The sequence below is a fragment of the Suricata suricatta genome, chromosome 3 (assembly GCF_006229205.1).
Source record: "Suricata suricatta isolate VVHF042 chromosome 3, meerkat_22Aug2017_6uvM2_HiC, whole genome shotgun sequence".
Lineage (NCBI taxonomy): Eukaryota > Metazoa > Chordata > Mammalia > Carnivora > Herpestidae > Suricata > Suricata suricatta.
In genome coordinates, this window is record NC_043702.1 from 106,620,441 (window position 1) to 106,629,714 (window position 9,274).

Genomic DNA, 9,274 nt, shown 5'->3' on the forward strand with positions numbered 1-9,274 from the left:
TATTTAATACATTTCGTCAAGGACAGAAATTACATGCTGGTGTTTTTTTCCCATAGGAAGTGTGTCTTGGGTTTTTCCCTTATTATTTTCTTTACTTTTTTTTTTTCCTCTTCTTTTTTGGTGGTGAGGGTTGTTATGTTTAAATGAAGTTGCTTTTACAACACCAAAGACTTAATCATCCATTTCCGACATAAAAGGTAGCTCCTCTTTTGCATGGACCTCAAGTATATTGTAGTATAGAGGTGGAATTTAAGGAAAGGTATTAAGCAGGCTGTTTTGTAGCTTATGGGCAAGTAATAAATTGTATCATTTTTCTTGAATGTATCATAGATAAGCTGCTATATAACGTTTGTCACTTCAGATAGCTGTGAAATTAGGTGATTAACTAGTTGTTACTTAACCTTCTAATTTCTGTATAAGTCTAATTACATGAAATAGAAGTTGGTGTTTTGATTTTTTACTTTGCTTTTCTGTTTGGAGTGTTATTGTAACTATTGTATTGTAAATGATGGAAAATAATTGCATATGTTAAAAAAATAAATTGTGTTATATTAAAAAAAAATACACACTCCCAGTAAATCTTTGTATCCAGATGATTTCACTGGAGAGTTCTACCAAAGATTTAAAAAAGAATTAACACCAATTCTATACAATTTCTTCCAGAAAATAGAAGAGGAAACATTCCAATTCACTGTATTAGGGTAATTCATTCTGATGCCCAAACTAGACAAAGACAATAAAAAAAAGAAAACTAAAGTTAAATATCCCTCATGAATATAAACACAAGAAAATTTAACATAACTTCAGCAAGTAAAATTCAGCAATGTATATAAAAAGAGGTATGCATCATAACTAAGTGGGGCATATTCCAGAGTTGCAAGTCTGATTCAATATTTGAAAATGAGATCCATTGTATTAACAGATTAAAGAAGATATATCATAGAATTATATCAATGCATAGAAGTAATTTGACACACATTAATGGTAAAAACTGTCAGAAAACTAGGAAGAAGGTGGAGCTTCCTAAACTTGATGAAGAGCATCTACAAAAAATCTACTGCTAACATCATTCCTCATAGTGAAAAATTGAACGATTTCCTCCTAAGATTGGGATCAGAGCATGGATACTCACCTTCATTCTTCTTATTTAACATTGTGCTGGAAACTTTTATTAGTGCAACATGGCAAGAAAAGGAGATAAAAAGCTATCAGTCGGAAAGGAATAAATAAAATTATTACATATGCAAGTGATATGATAATCTATGTAGAAAAATCTTCAAGGATTTATCAAACACTAGAACTAATAAGTGGAGGCAGCAAGCTTATAGGATGTGAGGTTGACATACAAAAATTAACATATTTAGGAATGAAAATTAAAAATATAAGGCCACTTATAATTGCTTAAGAGAATGAAATACTGAGGTGTAACAAAATATAGAACTTGTATACTGAAAACTGTAAAAATACTGAAGAAACCAAAGAAGATATAGGTGAATGGAGAGACATGCCATTTTCATAGACTGGAAAGTTGAATATTGGTAAGATGTCAATTCCATCCAAAATCATATATAGATTTAACACATTTCATACCAAAATTCCAAGGAAATAATTTTTGTACATATAGACAAGGTTATTCTAAAATTCATATGGAAAGGGAAAGGAATCAGAATAGATAAAATAATTTTTAAAAAGAAGAAAGTAATAGGAATCAGTCTATCTGATATTAATACTTGTTATGCTACAGTAATGAAGGCAATGTGTTATTGGTGGAAGGATAAACACATTAATCAATGGAACAAAACAGGGAATCCAGCAGTAGCTCCACATAAGTAGAGCAAATTGATTTTTGACAAAGGTACATAAGGTATTCAACAGAACAAGGATAATTTTTTTAATAAGTAGTGTGAAGAAATTGAAAATCCATAGACAGAAAAAATAAACTTTATGCCAAAATTAGCTTTAAATGGATCATAGGATTAAATGTAAAATGAAGAAATATAAATCTTATAAAAGAAGATAACTGTGGAAAATCTTTGGGATGTTTACCTTGGTGAATTCTTAGACATGACACCAAAATTAAAAATTAAGAAAAATTTGGTCTGTGACAAATCATGTTAAGAAGGATGAAAGGACAAGCTGTAGACTGAGAAAACAAAACTGTAGACCACATATCTGACAAACCACTCATGTCTAGAAACTTAAAGAATTCTCAAAACTCAACATTAAACAATCCACTCAGAAAATGGGGAAAGGAAATGAAGAGATATTTCACTTAAGAGAAAATAGAGATTGTAAAGAAGCATATGAGACAGTGTTGAGAATCATTGGCCAGTAGGAAAATGCAAATTAAGACCATACCATGATGAGATCTAATTTCTAACTATGTTCTCCTACTGGAAAAGCTAAAATAAAAAATAACAATACAAAATGCTGATGAGGATGTGAAAAACTGGATATCTCATAATTGCTGATGCAAATATGAAATGGTTTAGACACTCTGGAAAATAATTTGGCAGTTTCTTAAAAAAACTACACGTAAGTTACCCAGCATTATGGGCGTTTCGCCAGATAAATAAACATTTATATTCACACAAAAATCTGCCATAAATTCATAACAGCTTTATCTCTGATAGCCAAAAACTGAGGACAACCAAAATATCCTTCAATAAATGAAGAGTTAAATGTGGTACATTCATCCTAGGAAATCCTTCTCAGCCATGCTAAGGAACTAATTACTGATATACTCAACATTTTCAATTGATCTTAAGGATATCTGACTGGGTGGCACAAGCCAATCTCAAAAGGTTGCATACTTTTTAAGCATTTAAAAAAATTTATAGGACATCCTTAAAATGACAAAATTATAGAAATTGAAACCAAATTCCTTATTGTCAGGGTTAGGAATTTGGGAGTGTGTGTGTGACCATAAAGGTTGTATCACAAAAGAGATCTTTGTTGTGATGGAGTTTTGTATCTTGGTTGTGGTGGTTGTCATCTGAATCTACACATTAGCTAAGACAGCATGTGTGACTCTGGGTGAAAGTCTTACCAAAATTCTGCAAATATGCACTGGAGTCCCGGAACATTTCAAACAGGATGCAGTGCTGGTGAGTCATCTGTGAGCACTGAAGAGAGAACATAATACTGATTTCACTAAAGGGTCAAGGCATGATTTGGGCTATATACTGGTAGTTGAAGGATTGGAATGATGGAGGTGCTACATTGCCCGGAGAAGGGTGATAATGAAATTCAGGATAATGGATCTGGGGGCAACATAACAAACTCTGTCTTTCAGGTGACACATAGAGGGTGGTGGCAAGGGAGAGTCAAGGTGCTGAGGAAAGCCTGGGGGTGCGGCCAGGGAAACAGTGGCATGCAGATAGATATACGACAGAAAACTTTTTAAAGGAGAGAAATCTAGAGCACAGTATTGTCATTCCTCTATTCACTCATTTGCACACAGTTGCCAAGTGCCCCTGTGTGCCCAACGCCACTCCAGACAGTAAGATACAAGAGTAAGCAGATGTAATCTGATTTCTGCTATCACCAGTCACTCTTCTGGGAACCAGATACAGAACAAAGGGTTTAACAGTTAAATTCCAATTTTGAAGATTGTTATGAAGGGACCAATTGGGGGCTTAGGTTTTGTTGGAGCTGGGGAAGGCTTCCATGAGGGAGTGGCACTGGTACAGAAGGGAGAGGGAAGGGATCCTCACCACCATCATCTCAGTCTCAGCTTCCCTACCCTTCAAAGCTCTGGACATCAGGCTCTTCCCTCTGGGTTGCCCTCCAGACAGTGTGTGGTGGGCTCCTTCCAGACGCAAACACACATTCAGAGGGATTTTGTAGCTGTATTAGCCAGGGATCTTGATTGTGGGCAAAAGAAACAGCTGTCTGTTTGAGGAAGGAAAGAGATTTATTTAAAAGATGTGAGGGGTTCACAAAATCACCAGGAGGGCTGAGAACCAGATTTAGCAGATGGGCTGGGATGAGGGAGGCTAGGCACCAGGACCAGAGCAGACACACCTTGAGGCAGCCTGGAAAAGACTCTCTGGTGCTGCTGCTGCCCTTGTACCTGGATCACAGTGTGCTCTGTAATGGTGCTGGGAGCCAGGAATCACCCTGCTATCTTTCCTTCCTGGAAGCTGAATGCCTTTGCTGACGCTGCAGTCCACCTCCCCCATTCCTCCCACTCTCCCGCCCCAAGGCCTGAGGTCACTGGCTCCCTATTCTAAGTCAGCGCTTGGGGTACTGATGGACTGAGACAGCCCTGTGTTCCCAGAACAAGGCAAATGAGTCAGTCTCTGGATCTCCCATTCTGCACCCCAACTGTACACTTCTCACCTAGTCCCAAGAGTGAGGGTTTATCTGCTGCTGGGCAGCCCCTATGCCCAAATGGCACATTTCCACTCCAGGTGAATCCATGGCTGGCAGAGGCAGGGGCCATATGTGTGTGGCTGTGGGCTCACTTGCTTTTTCTTGTGTCCCACGGAGCGTTTTGGTGGAAATGAGCTCTGTGGTGTGTGCAGTGGGGCCACATGTCTAATTTTGCACTGTAAAGTACACACATTGCATATATTTGAATACAAAATCAGCTCACCTATCAAATTAAAGAGGCTTTCAAAACACCCTAGTTATCTATTGATTATGTGGTGAGAAAAGCACCCTCACCCCGTGAGAGCGAATAAATTGATCCAACATTTCTGGAGGGGAGTTTGACAAGATGTATGAAAAGCCTTACAAATAAAGCCCTTGATTTAGTGGTTCCAGGCTTGCGAAAGTAGCCCAAGGAAATGATCAGGGATGATGACACAGACTTACTTAACAGAGGATCCAACTTCCACATGTCGAAAAGGTTACATCAGTTAGAATTCATGTGGAAAACCCAACCCCATTATTAGCATAGGCAGGATGACCCTGCCCCTGCCCTTCTGGGGGTAGGTGGGGCCTCAGGATCCACCCTGGGCAGGGCTCCTCCGAAGTTATCAAGGTATGTTTCTATTTTTACATCTCTCTTTAAGATTTAGTATGTGGAGACAGAGACAAGAGGAAAGAGAGAGACCAAGTTATGGAGCCAAGAAAGCCTTTATTGGGGTCTGCGGCTCCCAGGCCAGGTTCCGTGATTCGAGTAGGGGTCGAGTCAGGGAAGTCGCGCCCAGTATGGGAGGGCGAGATGTTTTATGGGTGGAAGAGTTCCAGGTTTGGTCTCAGGAGGGCAGATTACCAAATAAGGGCATTTTGGGCCGTGGCGGGGTGGGATTAGTTGCCTCCTTGATCAGCGTTGGGGGAAAACTGGAGCTTTATGATTGGCTGTTTTCAAATAGCATGGGACATTCTAGGTCTGCGGGTGGGGGTCGTCAGTGCATGGAGCTCTCCCCCGACCCCGACAGCAAAGTGGCCGCTCGGTCGCCATCTTAAGGTAACTCTTACACTCTCAGTATCACTTCCTGTGTTCTGATTCTGATCCAAAGTAGGATTTCTAACATCTGGGGGCAGTTCCCAGGGTTCACATGTAGCACCAAAGAGGGACAATCATCTCCCTGCATTCTAAGAACAAGCCCCGGCGCTCTTTCTGATTGGATGGGCTGAAGGTCACATGACCTCCCTGAGCCAGGAGGGGGCAGTCCTCCACCTTCAGGGCTACAAAGAAGCTGGCTTCCAGTCACACCCACATGCAGGCCCAGCGTGGGGAGGGGCATCTCCTAGTAAAAAGAAAGCATGAATTCTGTGGATCAAATTGAAACCTAAGTCACTTCTTGAAAGGGGGTTGATTGGCTTTAATATTTTGCTTTATATGTTTTGTAAGGACACAAGTCTAAACCAAACAGACTCCATGACAGGCTTTAAGTTTCCCCTCTGATCTAGAAGGCCTAGGTTCCAGTCCCTGAAACTAACAGGCAGTTACACATTGCCTAGAGCAAGACAGACCACCTTCACAACACCCAATCAGGGAAGGTCAGCTACCATTCTCCACATTCCTAAGGGTGAGGCCTGCAGATGGAAACTTTAGATAGGACCCTGTTACCTAATGTTAAAATTAACCCGATAGTCGCCGAACAAGACCCTAGGCTCACCCTGTAATTGGTTGATTTTAAAGGTACTCTAAATGTTGTAATTGGGTCCCGCCAAAAGTAACGAATACTCTAGACAATGTGAATGGTTAAACTTGCTGTCAATAATATTGTATAATAATGATTGGGTCACTGTACCTGTGTCACAATTTCTTGTAACTCCTCCTTTCCCAACCCCATAAAAACCCTGCTCAGCCCTTGTTCGGGTCTCTCAGCATGGATCCATTGTGCTGGTAAGTCTGTGAGCCCGAGTTTAGGCCCAGCCAGCCTAAGCCTGTAATAAAGCCCTTTGCTTTTGCATGCATGACTCAGTCTCCCTGGTGGTCTCTGGTTTTGGGGGACGATATTGAAATCTGGGCATAACAGTTTCAGTATATTCAGAAAAATAAGTATATTTTCTTAAAATCATGGAAAATCAGGGAAGGGAGAGCATGGTGGACATGGTAGCTGTTATCCTGTAACTCCCCACATCTCTGGGAGTTAGCACCACACACTTGTCTCTTTCTCCCATGCCTGAGCACATCCTCACACTGTGTTTCCTTGTCTGTGGGTCCCAACAATCAGGGCTGGGATCAGGACTTGAGTTTGGTGGCAGAGAGAGGGTCTGTTCTGTGGCCCTGCATCCTAGTGGCCCTGAGGACGCAGCCAGCACAGGAAAGGGTGTGGTGGGGAAGAGTCTAGAAACTAGCCCTGAGGGGCCCTGATGTAAGGTGGAGAAAGTCCAGCTGAAAGCCAGTACTCTGTTGACCTTTCCATTCCAAGAGGCTGTACACCTTTTATTGCTTCAGCCAGTTCAAACTGCATTTCCTCCTAAGTGAAACTGGTATACATACTCCTTTGTTTGGGTCTATAATTGTCTCTACTTTATTTGAGGACAAAATTGGCCAGACTTGTGAAGGGACAAAGGGGAATATATTGCTGACCTCTTGACATTAAGGACATATGAAGAAGAGGGAAGGCCTGAATTTCCAGAAAGTTTTCCCACCATCTGCAAGGAGCCCTTTGGGAAGATGCAGCCCCACCTAGGACAGAGAGGAGCAGGAGACTGAGGTCAGCAGCCACAGACCCTGGGAGGTGAGGACAGTTGTTCTGGACTTGCTACAAGGACCTCAGCCTCTCTTTGCTTCCAGTTTTTCCTTTGTAAGATGAAAAAGTAAAAATAAAATTTATAAGTCTAATATGATATGAAAAAACTCAGTTTTGTTTAGTGAGAACCAAACTATACCACCCTAGCAGGAGTTTGAAAGCCAAAGCTGTATGGGCCTTCCTCTGTATAGCAGACAGGCTCGGATGGGCCTCTTCCGGTTTTACCTCCAAAGGGCCAAACCCATCTTGTGATGCAGGGTCATTTTTACTCTTGCAGAACCCAGTTAAGGAGAATTGTCAAAGGCCTGTCGAGTAAAGTGCTATCTAAGAGAGCTACACAGACGTGGCCATAAGAGTAGCTTCAAAAATGTGGGCACTGCTGGGAAGGACGACTCCCTATGGTTCTCTACTGACCTAGGGTTCCTACCTGCCCTCAGCTCCACAGAACGACTTTTATTTATTTACTGTATTGGCTACCTCCTTGATCAAAGCCTCACTCCACAGAGGACATGCCCTCTGCTGCAACCCTAGCCCTCAAAGAGAGCCTGGGGTGGGCACTGTCTGCCGCGGGAGGGCGCGAGATGAGTGATGTAGAGTTGAGGCAGGCCAGGTGAGGCAGAGGTTTATCCCTGCAGGCCTGGTTGTCCAACAAAGCAGTGCTTGATTTCCTCTCTGATGGTTCTCTGTAAACAGTATCTCCTCTGGACCCAGAGGGTCCTGCTACGGTGAACTGGGGTTATATTTCAATCTGACCATAAAACCGCACATTAGGAAAGGTATCTGATCAATTAGTTCTAATTAATTATGAACAAAGTGTGTCTCCAGCTGTGGGATGTGGTTTGTTTCCCATTTTCTATACTTAGAAAAGGCTAGTGACTGTATACAGAGAAAATGTCTATGTGAAGGAGAGGAAAAAGGAAAAAAAAAACCCCGCAGGTGGTTGGAATGAGTATTAAATGGCAACTAGAATGTTGTAACCACTTCCTGTAGGTGTGCAGTCTGCCTCCTTGCCCTGAATGTCACCCTGTGATGCTGTTCTGGATGCTATTCTTGGCCACATCTTGGCATCCCCACTCCATTTCTATCAGGCTTTCTCTCATGGCCATCCAGGTCTAGGTAGATGGCAGAAGTCTGCTTCTTTGAGAAGCCTGGGGTGGGACTAGTGGGCGTAACAGGACCTTATGACCCACATCATTCTGGTCTCAGAGTGGCTGCAACCACTGAAGGGATGTTAGAGCCCCGGGGTTAGAGCCCTAACAGCACAGGGAGGCCATTCTCAGCAAGGGGGAGAACAGGGGACTCCCTGGGGACATCAGGTATCAAGAGGATCCATCACCCCCTCTGTGGCCTCCTTGTCTGCATATGGTGGAAAGACAATGATTTTATAGCTAGGCACTTTCACGGACAAATTAAACCTGACTCATCTGTGTCTACTGTCTGTGATGTTTTGGGCACTGCTGGGCAGCCAGCAAAGATGCCAGAAGGGATATGGAGCCATGTGAAGTGGGCCGGGGCAAGAGCAAAATGAGTTGAGTTCTCTGCCCCTTCTTTCCAGCTGTGTGATGTTGGACAAGTCACTCAATGCCTCTGAACCTCGCTTTGCTCTTCTGCAGCGGAGCTTTGAGTCCCAGTCTTGAGGTTACTGGGAAGACCTGTGGCACACTGGATGGTGTTCGTGTGTAATGTGCAGGGGCTCAACAAGTGGAACTCTCCGCATGCGAGTGGTTGTGCACAGGTGTCAAGGAATCTTCATTTCCATTTTGCAGAGAATGGTTCTCAGCCCAGAAAGCTTCCTGATGTTTCTTCTTTGCAAAAAGAGTGGTGATTAGCCATACTCCTTGGACTGCTGCATTGCTGGGTACAGCAGGAGGCTGCCATGATCCAGCAGCAAGAGAGCTGTGTGAAGAGGGAACTTGAAGTAAGTGCATTAGTGGAGACAGGGTTTCTGGGAAGGTACCCCAGGGTAGGGCCAGCCAGAGCCAGCCCAGTGTGAGCGAGAACAACTGAGTCCCATGGGAATCAGACAATATAAGTGGCAAATCCTGACTGACAGAACAGAGGCAGGCCCCTTTGTCCCCCTGGCAAAGAGCTGTCACAGTGCTTTAATGAGGGAAGCA